The 14066-nt window shown below is 32.6% G+C and overlaps 1 protein-coding gene across 4 annotated transcripts in view; it reads left to right on the forward strand.

The window, feature by feature from the left end:
• LOC114337262 (nose resistant to fluoxetine protein 6-like) overlaps positions 1-14066 on the forward strand; it is a 202714-nt gene that overhangs the window by 22103 nt on the left and 166545 nt on the right. The gene's annotated exons all lie outside the window — the stretch shown is intronic.

Genomic DNA, 14066 nt, shown 5'->3' on the forward strand with positions numbered 1-14066 from the left:
CTAGCCATGTTTTTTATCAATAAATCCTCATAGTAGGGGAGGAAAGTATGCTAAATTTGCAGTTTGTAAAGATGTCTCCTATTTAAGATTTTAAAGTAACCCCCCAGCCCACCTCCGTCAGGGTCGTGTTTGGTGCCATTCGGTAGATTTTTGAAAAATATTGAATAGGTGTATTTTGCAGTTTTACGATCTGATGTTCATTTCGCGAAATATCGCAGGGTTCGTATTTAAAAATTTTAATTTACCCCCCTCCCCTCTCTGTGGGGTGTCACGAACCTCCTCGGAGGTGGGGTGGTGGATTTAATGTAAAATCTGAAATAGAAGCCCCCAATTTTTATTGCAGATTTGGATTCTTTACGTAAAAATAAGCAACTTTTATTCGACACATTTTTTCTAATTATGGATAGATAGCGCCATAATCGGAGAAAAATGATTGTTTCAAATGGAAAATGAAATTAAAAAATGAAAAGTCCCCCACTTTATGGAAAATTTAACTTAACCTTTTTCTGATTTTAGCACATACTCTTCACAATCCAATAGGTTCCCATAAAGCTCGAGTAACTGCAAATTTAGTATACTTTCCTCCCCTACTATGAGGATTTATTGATGAAAAACATGGATAGTTGTTAACGCACATAACTTTTTTATTATCTCACATAAGTAAATGAATCAAAAAGAAAAATGTTAAGAAAGCCTAAATCTACAATCGACTGTTAATTTTAATATTTTACATGTGCTAGAATATTCCGCAGGGTGTTCCAAACTTTAAGAAAAAAATACAGCATGATTTGTACACCCGGTATAAAATGATATTTACCTATCTAGCAACAATATTATTACAACGAGATTCTTCAAAAATAAGGCTAACTATAAGACAAACTAAAAGAATCACTCAAATCGGATCAGTGGTTTAGAAAACTCGAGACATCAAACATGTCCCATTTTTAAGGCGTTCGGCTAATTTTGCCGGTGTGTGTATTCTTGCGAATTTGTTTAAAATCATTGTTTATCGCCAAACATCACTAAAATCATTCATTATTGTACTCATTTGCCCTCATTTTCGGCAGTAAAGTAACACTTTGTTGTATTGAAAGAAGAATGTCACTTTACCTGCCGCGATAATTAATCAAATTAACCGAGATTGAATGTAAGTGGTCAATGGCAGCAATCGATTATTTATTTGAGTGAAATTAAAATTTATTTACTTTAATTATTAAAAATATTGTACAAAATTTATCTTATTATTAATAAAATTTATGTCAAAAAGTAAAATTCTGTAGTGTTTCGCAATTATATTCATACAAAATAAATCAAAACTTTACAGATTTAGTAATTAGGTAGGTATACAATATTGATAACTATCGATTAAACATCAAATCCGGCCATCATGCAAAAGTCATTTGTGATTACTGTCATTACTGTCATACGAATTTTTTATTTCGTCTAAACTTAAAAAAATTTCCTCAAAGATGTAAGTAAGTGTTAATGTTTTTTAAGATTGAGGATACAATTTTGTACGCACCACCTCAATACTCTTTATCGAACGCGTCTGTTCCTCTGCTCGTAATATCAGACTCGTTCGATAAAGAGTCACTTTACTGACTGACTTTATTGAAATTGGTTAAACAATTTTTCGATCGCGGTACCGCGTGACACCCTGCGTATTTGTTATAAGGATTGTTATACGGATGTATTTCTTTAAGTAAGTTTGTGCAAAAAATCGAATCAGAATAATTTACCTAACGGGGGCGGCGTTACAGACTATACTAATAAGTAGTTGAAACGGTCAAAACAAAGGAACGCACACTCATTAAAAATGCACTTGAGATTCTCGTATAATCAACATTTACTGAATCGATCCAGGAAAAGTCAACTCCAACTAGTAAAAGTTGATTTAAATTTTTAAAATCAACTTTTACTGCTCGTTTCAGTTGGAGTTGACTCCAACTAGTTGGAGTCAACTCTAACTGAGAATCAACTTGATCTGTAACATATCTAACGATTCTCTTGTTTATTATAAAACCAACTCCGTTGTTGGTGTTATCTTCATTACCTTTGTAGTACAGCATGTTTCCCGAGTTTAGTAGTATTTTTTGTTCTCCTTTTCTTCTTATCTCTGACAGACCGATGACATCCCATTGTATATGAGTTAGTTCTTCTTCTAATTCGTGGAGTTTAGTGTCTTCATTCATGGATCTGATGTTATATGTACCTACGTTTAGTTTAGTCGAATGTTTGCCTCCCCCAGAATCCTTGAGGCGGACCGGTTTGTCGGTGTGGGACTGTGAGTTGTTATCTCTACCCACCTGGGGTAATATTCCGTTTGTTTTGTGATTCGACATGTTTTTCTTTGAAGAGGGTTTTTTGACATTAAAACGCCACGCTTGTCAGGCGGGTTGGCGAGTTTTCATTCAGCCGCCCATTCTGGGTCAGACGCTGTTATCAGCCGCTCATTCTGAGTCAGACGCTGCTCTGTTTTGATTCCATACAAACCCTAAAATCAAGGGCTTGCCACGTCCGCCATCCATACCCTACCGAAGGTGTTCTTCTCCGCCATGGCTGCCGTTGTGGACTTCATCCGTAACCCTGGACAAGGGACCCTAAACAGGTACTAGTTTCCCGGCTCAGGAAACCCCTGGAATCTACGGAGGGCAGGGATTGATTCATTTTCCCTGGTAGGACTATCCAAAGGAGTTCCTATCCGCTAAAATAATTTGCTAAATATGCTCACGTAATAGCTTTTCGCATTAATTGCATCCCTAAATTCTAGAATCTAAAATAGAAAACGAAATAGATGACATTGAACAAGCAATAATGCCATAACAAACGCACTAAAAGAAACAGTAAGGGAGTGCTGAACGATGATTTTCATGACCCATGAAGAAAAATTAAGCCAAAATACCCAAGAGTGAATAAGTGAAAAAAGAAAGCTGACGGTAAAATAGCTGAGGGAGACCTTTGGCCAGCAGTTGACGCATACCGGTTGATAATGATGGTGATATACAGGGTGTTCCATTAGGAAACTGAAATACTTTAATGGTGAATAGAAATAGAGGTCACCGAGCAGGTTCTAGATACAGTACATTTTTTTGCCCTATTTTTTCCTAAGCCATAACTTTAGAACCACCCTGTATATTTTTTTGATATTTAGTACACATATGTCTCATTCAAAACCCAAACGACCGACATACTAACCATAAGAAAATCCAGGTGCGGATTAACAAAAAATTATAAAGTAATTGTGACCTTAAAACATCACCCTGTATATTGAAATTTTGAAAATCTGTTTGCATATTTGAAAAGAGCACAAACAAGTAAGTTTAATGGTTTGCTTCAATTTTTCGGCCAGACAATTTTATGACTTTCATTTTGAAAGTATATTGAATTTTTTAAGAACAAGAACTTTGACATTAAAAAGCGGATATTATTAACTTTTAGTTATAAATTATTAAAGTTAATGAATAAATACTAATTTTAAAAATAAGTAGCACTTATTTACCACATTGGAACGACCCAATTACTAATGACAAGAAAGATCCAGGTCTGGATTAAGAAAAAAATATAAACTAATTGTGACCTTGAAACAACACCCTGTATATTGAAATTTTGAAAATTTGTTTGTGTATTTTAAAAGAGCATAAAAACTGCGTTAAAAGGTGCATGTCAAATTTTTACGCAGATAATTTAATTACGGCAATTTTGAAATCATATTGTTTAATTCCGGCAAGGTCACAAGAAGCTACCAGAAAAATGAAGAACAATCCCAATGTACTTAAAAAATCGATTCGAAATATTTTAAAACGAGCAAGGAAATGCATCGAACAAAATAGCGGACATTTTGAGCAACTGTCATAGTTCAAATATTTTTAATTTATGTTAAATTTTAACGAATTTTTGTTTTATTAGATATAGCAGTTTTTTTAATTCATTACTAAATAATTAAAATATCCCAATTATCGCAATTCTAATTTTTAATGATGTGGATACAGCTACAAATACAGAGAATTCATGAAGCCAGCGTAGTAAATAAGTATTAAGTATTTTTAAAATAAGTATTGATTCATTAACATTAAATTATTAAAAGTTAATAATACCTGGTTTTTAATCTCAGAGTTCTTTAAAATTTCAATATAATTTCAAAATTAATGTAATTAAATAAATGGCGAAAAAATTAAAATAAGCCTTTAATCACAGTTTTTCATGCTCTTTTAAAATGCGCAGACAAATTTTTAAAATTTCAATATACAGGGTGTTGGTTCAAGGTCACAATTACATTGTATTTTTTTCTTAATCCAGACCTGGATTTTTCTTGTCATTAGTAATTGGGTCGTTCCAATGTGGTAAATAAGTATTGATTATTTTTAAAATGAGTATTTATTCATTAGCTTTAATAATTTATAACTAAAAGTTAATAATAATATCTGCTTTTTAATGTCAAAGTTCTTAAAAAATTCAATATAATTTCAAAATGAAAGTCATAAAATTGTCTGGCCGAAAAATTAAAGCGAACCCTTAAACTTACTTTTTTGTGCTCTTTTCAAATATGCAAACATATTTTCAAAATTTCAATATACAGGGTGTTGTTTTAAGGTCACAATTACTTTATAATTTTTTGTTAATCCAGAGCTGGATTTTTCTTATGGTTAGTATGTCGGTCGTTTGGGTTTTGAATGAGACATATGTGTACCAAATATAAAAAAAATATACCGGGTGGTTCTAAAGTTATGGTTTAGGAAAGAAATGGGCAAAATCGATAAAACACCCTGTAACTCGGTTATAAAAGTCGGTAGGGCAAAAAATGTACTATATCTAGAACCGGCTCGGTGACCTCTATTCACCATTAAAGTATTTCCGTTTCCCAATGAAACACCATGTATAATAAATATTCTGCTATATATACAGGGTGTCCCGAAAAGATTGGTCATAAATTATACCACAGATTCTGGGGTCAAAAATAGGTTGATTGAACCTCACTTACCTATATACAATAGTGCACACAAAAAAAGTTACAGCCCTTTGAAGTTACAAAATGAAAATCAATTTTTTTTCATATATCGAAAACTCGTAGAGATTTTTCATTGAAAATAGACATGTGGCATTCTTACAGCAGCAGCATCTTAAATAAAAATTAAAGTAAAATGTGTGTCCCTCGTAAAAATTTTATGGGGGTTTTGCTCCCTTAAACCCCCCAAACTTTTGTGTACGTTCCAATTAAATTATTATTGTGGCACCATTAGTTAAACACAATGTTTTAAAACTTTTTTGCTTCTTAGTACTTTTTCGATAAGCCAGTGTTTATCGAGATATTTTGAATATTTGTCGAATCCACCAAATATTTGTATATGGTTAAGGACCTATGATATACCTGTTAATAATCTGAAAATTTATTTATAATTTACATTTTTAGGTATATTTTGAAGAAGAAGCCACATCTCGATAAAAGGTGACTTATCAAAAAAGGACTAAGAGGCAAAAAAGTTTTAAAAACACTGCGTTTACCTAATGGTACCACAATAATAGTTTAATTGGAACGTACACGAACATTTGGGGGGTTTAAAGGAACAAAACCCACATAGAATTTTTATGTAAATATATTAAAACAGAAGCCGCATCTCGATAAAAATTGCCTTATCGAAAAAATACTAAGAGGAAAAAGAGCTTACAAAACGTTGTATTTAACTAATGGTACCACAATAATGAATCAATTGGAACGTCCACAAAAGTTTGGGGGGGTTTAAGGGATCAAATCCCCCATAAAATTTTTATGGGGTGGATAAAACCTACTATAATTTTGTTTTAAGATGATCCTGCCATAAGAATGATACATGTCCATTTTCGATAAAAAATCTTTAATAGTTTTCGATATATTGAAAAAAATCGATTTTCATTTTGTAACTTCAAAGGGCTATAACTTTTTTTGTGGGCATATTTGTACTAAGGTAAGTTAGGTTCAATCGAACTATTTTTGAGTCCAGAATGTGTGGTATAATTTATGACCAATCTTTTCGGGAGACCCTGTATATTCTGATTCTTTAAGTGCTGCCAATCGGAGGTTGGATATTATTATCACTAGCTTTACTCTATCTACCGCTGCTCTGAAGAGTTCTATGGAACTGCGTTTAAACCAGTCCGTTAAATTCTTCAACCAGGACACTCTCCTTCTTCCTATACTCCTTCCTCCTCTTATCTTTCCCTGCATTGTCAGTCTTAGCAGTTCATATCGCTTTCCCCTCTTAACGTCTCCCAGATATTGTAAATTTTTTATTTTTATTGTGTTTATTATTTTGTACTCTTTACCCATTTGTCTCAATACTTCCGGGTTAGTTTTCTTCTGTATGCATGCTATTCTAAGCATCTTCTTGTAATGCCATATTTCAAAGTACTGTAGCATATCTATGTGTTCTTGCTTTAATGTCCAGCATTCAAGACTATATTGCAGTATCGCAAACGCGTAGTAGTGTGATAAAATTGATCCAAATAATGGCATAGTCCAGACATTTTTGAGCGTCGGGTTTGAGGGGGGAGAAATCGGTAAATTCGTAGTTTTTTGCGTTTTTCGTCAATATTTCTAAAAATATGCGGTTTAGCATGAACCACCTTCTATACAAAAATGTTCTACATTAAATTAGAAATAAAAAAGGTTATATGCATAATCCTTCAAAAAAAAAGGTTCCAAAGTTACGGAGGTAGTATAGTGTAATTGGTCCAAAAGAACGTCTAACCCAGACATCCCAAGTAAAAGTTTTCCTCCAACACCACATTGTTCTATATTCTATATGGTCTACATAATATTGTTCAGCAAAAAGTTACATCATTTTGAGCGTCCGGTTTGGGGGGGGGGGGGAGATGGGAGAGAAGTCGGTAAATTAGTAGTTTTTTTACGTTTTTCGTCAATAGTTCTAAAACTATGCTTTAGCGTAAAAAATGTTCTACATAAAATTTAAAACAAAAAAGGTCTGATAGATAATTGTTATAAAATCAACGGTTCGAGAGTTATGGAGAGTGAAAAGTGGAGCTTTTCGATACTTTTTATATTATTTGGACAATTGATGATGATTTTGGGTGGTGAGGTTGACGTTTCTTTAAGGGCTTATCACTAACATACCATCGGCCACTGAAATAGCAAATTTTATTTACAAAAAAATTTCTTTCATCAGTAATAATATTATAAATTACCCAAAAAATATAAAAAGTATCGAAAACCTCCACTTTTCACTCTCCATAACTCTGGAACCGTTGATTTTATAACAATTATATATTAGACCTTTTTTGTTTAAAATTTGATGTAGAAAATTTGAGTATAGAACATAATTTACGATAAAGCATAGTTTTAGAAATATTGACGAAAAACGTAAAACAACTACTAATTTACCGACTTCTCCTCCCCCCAAACTGGACGCTCAAATTTATTTACGCCCGATTTATTACTTTTCTCACACTTCTCGCCTCTAGTTTTCCTCCACTCGCGTTTCGTTCCTTCCTTTTTCCCTACCTCTTTCGTTTTCTCTTTCGCCCACGCTGCCCTCTTTTCCGCCTTTATTGTTTTTCTTTTGCGAAGTTATACTTCTTTACGATCGAGAGTGAAATTTTATAATACCGGGCGCATGCGCACACAGACAGTATGTAGTTCTGGTATCAATCTTTCAAGATATGTATGTATCAGCGCTGTCAGCGCAAATAAGCCATTAAAAGGATATATTAGTGTTTTTAGTAAATGTATTATTTATTATAATTTTTGTGTCTTTGGATTTGTCTTCCTCGGGAATAAGATATTTTATAATAATAGTAAGTATATTTAAAGTATTTTTGTATACTTCACTTGGTCTATTAAATTTGTCAGTATGTATGAGAAATCTTGTAACCTGTCAAAACGAAGGGAATATAGCTCAGTGGGAGAGCGTGTGACCGGAGATTGAGAGGTCTCGGGTTCAAATCCCGGACGATTCATATTCTTTTTTTTATTTTTATTATCGTTTTAATAAAAAATTTTTAAAAGTGGTAGGTAAGAAATTTAGTTTAATATTTAAATAAAATACAAATAACCTGTTAAGTATATTTATTTCTTTGAAATTATATAATAGAAGTATAACTTCTTACGTGCGTACAAAGTACACACACATTCTTTTTTTTTCCCATTTTTCTATCCACGAGTCCACGAGTTGGGTCGTGCTGATCAGTTCAGTGGGGCAGTGCGCCCTTGCCCCTCCAAGGCTATTTTTCACTCGGGTTCGCCATCTCCCTTAAGCATCGCATGTAACCCACTATGTTACCCCAGGGTCATCACCCCTTTGGATGATGGTGTTACACCTTGAGGTTGGGGTGGCGGTATATTAGGATGATACATAGCCGACATCCCTATGCATATCCGTTTGTTTTCAGTGGTTTCCTCCACTGGTTTCAGAGGTTTACTCCTCGGGTATAGGTTTGGGTATAGGGACGCGTATGATGGGTAGGGGTGGGTGTCGTATGATAGTTAAGAGTATTAACTAGCACACAGGGACAGGTTAGGAGCTTGGCTAGAGGAGAGCGCACAGCTGCTCCAATTTGTTGCCTTTTACGATGAACAGGAGAAGCTGTGGAGGTACTGTACTTGAACGGCCCGCATCCACACAGGGATGAGAAAATATCTAAAAGTCCGAAAGCCTCCAGCCGCTTTGAATGAAAAAGTATTCCCGGGACTGCTTTATGAATATACTTGCAAACGAGCAGTGCATACAATAAATAATATTTTCTGATATTTTTGTTTAGATTGTGATGAAAAAAGAACTATAAATTATAAATGAAACGCATTTTAGTACTATTAGGTAATAATAATAATAGTTTACAGAATTATCTGAATCATTACTACTTAATTATTATTTTAATTTATGTTTGTTTTGAAAAAAGTATTATCAACAGTGGTCTGCTTTTGGCCGCCCGTGTGCGATGCACATGGGCACACATGGTAGCGGCGGCCCTGAACGTAGGTACTGTAATTTAGCGACCCTGGCACACGAATTTTGTTCTACAGTGTTGCCAACATCGCTTGAGTTGCACACCAGGTTTGACGATAAATTGTATCGTTTGTGAGCCACTTAAGACCATTCCAAATATAACGCTTATTCATTTGAGAACGTTGATAATTCTCGTGAAATAAATTACTGTTTTGTAGCATTAACAATGCTATTCATCATCACTGGCTGGGTTTCTGCTGCATCCCTAATGGTAATATAACTGCCTATGAAAACTTAACCACCGAGTTAGATATTACCTTAATTTTATAAACTGCTCGTCAGATGTTAAAGATATAGAAAATTATACTCATTTTCATAGCTGACATTTTCGAGAATAAATTAACGGATTCCGCTAATTTTTTTTTTGAAGTGAAAACTTCTTTAGGGACCTTGTGCGATTTTTGGATAGAGGAAAAAGCAGTGAATTCGCGACCGTCAGCGCGACCGTCATTACGACCGTCATCGCTTATGCTATATATTATTTTTATGTATACAGAGAGAGTCTGTAAAGTGGAATAAATTCAATATCTCAAATACTAATTGTTTTTTTGGAAAATGCTCAGACCCGTCGATTAGTATTTCAAATTGTCCTTTTTGACATTCAATAAAAATGTATACAGGGTGTCCCAATTTAGAGATATGACGTCATCGTCGATTTTCTTAAATGGCAACACTATCATTTTGATAGCTAATTTGATAGGGTTTGTAAAGTTATACATAACTGCAAAATATCAAATTTTTATTCTCTACCATTTACAAGATAATAGAAAATAACAAAGTTATATCTGTAATTTGGAATATATTCAATAATTAAAATACTAACTGTTTTTTTGAAAAATGCTCAGACCCGTCGATTAGTATATCAAATTGTCATTTTTGACATATAATAATAATGTATACAGGGTGTCCCAATGTAGAGATATGACGTCATCGTTGATTTTCTTAAATGGCAACACTATCATTTTGATAGCTATTTTGATAGCGTGTGTAAAGTTATACACATCTGAAAAATTTCAAAATTTTATTCCGTACCATTTACAAGATAATAAAAAATAACAAAGTTATGAAGAACAAGAAGTAATCAAATAATAATTGAATTTATTTATTTCAACTAAGCAAATGCTCATAACGTTGCCCATTGACAATTTGACAATAATTGAGAGCAACATTATGAGTTTTTGCTTAATTTATTGAAATAATTAAATTCAATTATTAGTTGATTACTTCTTTTTCATAACTTTGTTATTTTTTATTATCATCTAAATGGTAGAGAATACAAATTTGAAATTTTGCAGTTGTGTATAACTTTACACACCCTATCAAAATAGCTATCAAAATGACAGTGTTGCTATTTAAGAAAATCAACGATGACGTCGTATCTCTAAATTGGGACACCCTGTATACATTATTATTATTTGTCAAAAAGGACAAGTTGATATACTAATCGACGGGTCTAAGCATTTTTCAAAAAAACAGTTAGTATTTTAATTATTGAATATATTCCAAATTACAGATATAACTTTGTTATTTTCTATTATCTTGTAAATGGTAGAGAATAAAAATTTGATATTTTGCAGTTATGTATAACTTTACAAACCCTGTCAAATTAGTTATCAAAATGACAGTGTTGCCATTTAAGAAAATCGACGATGACGTCATATCTCTAAATTGGGACACCCTGTATACATTTTTATTGAATGTCAAAAAGGACAATTTGAAATACTAATCGACGGGTCTGAGCATTTTCCAAAAAAACAATTAGTATTTGAGATATTGAATTTATTCCACTTTACAGACTCTCTCTGTATATAAATTGTATAGAAGTATCTATATTATACATAAATTGTATAAAAGTATTTAAATTTTAAATAAATGTAAAACCTATTTTTGAATGGGGAAAAAGGATTTATTTCGCGACCGTCATTGCGACTCGCAACTACATATCCACCATCAGTAGAATTAGATTTGGACATGCATGTTATCCTGCACATTTATTTAAAATAAACATATAAGATTCGAATATTTGTCAAGAATGTGTGGTTAAAAGTGACTTGAACCACACATTTTTTGAATTCAAAAAGCATAAAATAAACACCTAACCAATCATAAAAGAAAATTTTTGACTGTTTGATATCTTTCTTATCGGATAGTAAAATATTATTGTAATTAGTTATAGGTATTTGTAAAATATGTTTAAAAAAATATTAAAAAAATAAAAAGAAAAAATTAAAAAAAAATAAATAAAAAAATGAAACAAAAAAAAATAAATAAAAAAAATTAATAATTAAAAAAAAATAAATAAACAAAAAATAAATAAAAAAAATTAAAGAAAAAAATCCCTAAGAGGATTTAAACCTCCGCGAGGTTGAATCGGGTTGACATCCTATCGTAGTGACAAAAAAAAACAAAACAAAAAAAACTAAAATAAAATACAAAAAAGAATGCATTTATTTTAATATTAAGATTAATATTTTTATTTGTAAAATGTATACACTATGTGTTCTTGATAAACATTAAGTAGTATAATATATTTATATTTATTAGCATAGTATGTACATTAGCTGTAATGAGTAGGTAAATAAGAATAAAAAATTGTAATAATATTATAATAACCAAGTTTCACTAATTGGCAATATCTTTAATACAATTACTTTTGATTGAGACTGGCTGAATGACCATAGTCCAAGCCAAAAAAGAAAAAAAAATTTCGACCGTCATCTCTTCGGCGACATAAATTTTGTACGTATAATATATATATTGAAGTGAAAATTTCTTTAGGGACGTTGTGCACTTTTTAGATGGGGAAAAAGTATTGAATTAGCGACCACCATCGCGATCGTCATCTCTTCGGCGAAATAATTTTTTAACGTGAAAACTTCTTTTAGGGACGTTGTGCACTTTTTGGATGGGAAAAAGTAATAAATTAGCGACCGTCATCACTTTAACGAAATAAACATTTGAAGTGAAAACTTCTTTAGGGACGTTGTGTTTTTTTTGAATGGAAAAAAGTATTAAATTAGCGACCGTCATCGCTTCGATGAAATAAATTTTTGAAGTGAAAACTTGTTGACGGACGTTGTACACTTTTTGGATGGGAAAAAATTATTAAATGAGCGACCGTCATCGCTTCGACGAAATAAATTTTTGAAGTGAAAACTTCTTTAGGGACGTTGTGCATTTTTTGGATGGGGAAAAGTAATAAATTAGCGACCGTCATCACTTTGACGAAATAAATTTTTGAAGTGAAAACTTCTTTAGTGACGTTGTGCTCTTTTTGGATGGAAAAAGTATTAAATTAGCGACCCTCATCGCTTCGCTGAAATAAATTTTTGAAGTGAAAACTTGTTGAGCGACGTTGTACCCTTTTTTAATGAGGAAAAATTATTAAATTAGCAACCGTCACCGCTACGACGAAATAAATTTTTGAAGTGAAAACTTCTTTAGGGACATTGTGCTCTTTTTGGATGGAAAAAACTATTAAATTAGCGACCGTCATCGCGACCGTCATCGCTTCGATGAAATAAATTTTTGAAGTGAAAACTTGTTGAGAGACGTTGTACACTTTTTGGATGTGAAAAATTATTAAATTAGCGACCGTCATCGCTTCGACGAAATAAATTTTTGAAGTGAAAACTTCTTTAGGGACGTTGTGCACTTTTTGGCTGGGAAAAAATAATAAATTAGCGACCGTAATCGCTTCGACGGAATCAATATTTGAAGTGAAACTTCTTTAGAGACGTTGTGCACTTTTTCGATGGAAAAAAGTATTAAATTAGCGACCGTCATCACTTCGATGAAATAAATTTTTGAAGTGAAAACTTCTTGAGGGACATTGTGCATTTTTTGTATGGGGAACAATTATTAAATTAGCGACCGTCATCGCTTCGACGAAATCAATTTTTGAAGTGAAAATTTCTTTAGGGACGTTGTGCACTTTTTGGATGGGGGAAAAGTATTGAATTAAAGACCGTCATCGCTTCGACGAAATAAATTTTTGAAGTGAAATCTTCTTTAGGGACGTTGTGCACTTTTTGGATGGGAGAAAGTATTAAATTAGCGACCGTCATCCCGACCATCATCGCTTCGACGAAATAAATATTTGAAGTGAAAACTTCTTGAGGGACGTTGTGCACTTTTTGGATGGAAAAAAGTATTAAATTATCGACCGTTATCGCTTCGACGAAATAAATTTTTGAATCGAAAATTTCTTTAGGGACGTTATGCACTTCTTGGATTGGGAAAAAGTATTGAATTTGCGACCGTCATCACTTTGCTGAAATAAATTTTGTACGTATATTAATTATGTGTATGATATATAAATAGCATAGGGCATACGCATCGCGTACATGATATAGTTATTGCACTTCTTTTTGGATGGGGGAAAAAGGATTGAGCTCTTAATTTATACACTATAAGAAGTTTTCACTTCTGTCGGCACTCCCACGAGTGCCTTAATTTTTTTTTTATTATTTTAGATTTTTTTTTAGTATTTATACAGGTGTGCAAAGGTTTACTCAAAATTATTTTTTGTACTATACCGGGTGGAAGAAAAGAAATGGTCTCCTTATGTTAAGGTTGAGACGCCCCCTAGGAAGGACGAGGTACAGACGTGAGTATTGATCAGAATCGTTTTGTAGCCTTACATTTTGTAAACATTTTATTTTTTGAATGTCCCTGATAATCTTCAGAAGCAAAGAAAATATACTGTTTTGAAGTTTAACATGTGTTTTAACCGAAACAACAGTTTGAGACGCCTTGTAGGGAGAAAAAGACACAAAAGACATCGATATTATGTTGTAGTCTCATATTTTCCGAATATTTTATTTTTTAAATTTTTTTTGATGTCGTTAGTAACAAAGAATCTAGACGGTTTTATTTTTTAGTATGTTTTAACTGACGACATGCGATACGTGAAGAGGCCATGTCTTGTCATACCACTAAGATGAAATTATTTTCTACATATACTGCGAAAGGAACAGAGTGTTTAAACAAAAAAGCGGTGTAATGTATCTCTCGCTATTTAAAGAGCCTGCACGTAAACACCAAATACGTACTTATTCTAAAGGGTATTCC

Source organism: Diabrotica virgifera, chromosome 2 (assembly GCF_917563875.1).
Source record: "Diabrotica virgifera virgifera chromosome 2, PGI_DIABVI_V3a".
Lineage (NCBI taxonomy): Eukaryota > Metazoa > Arthropoda > Insecta > Coleoptera > Chrysomelidae > Diabrotica > Diabrotica virgifera.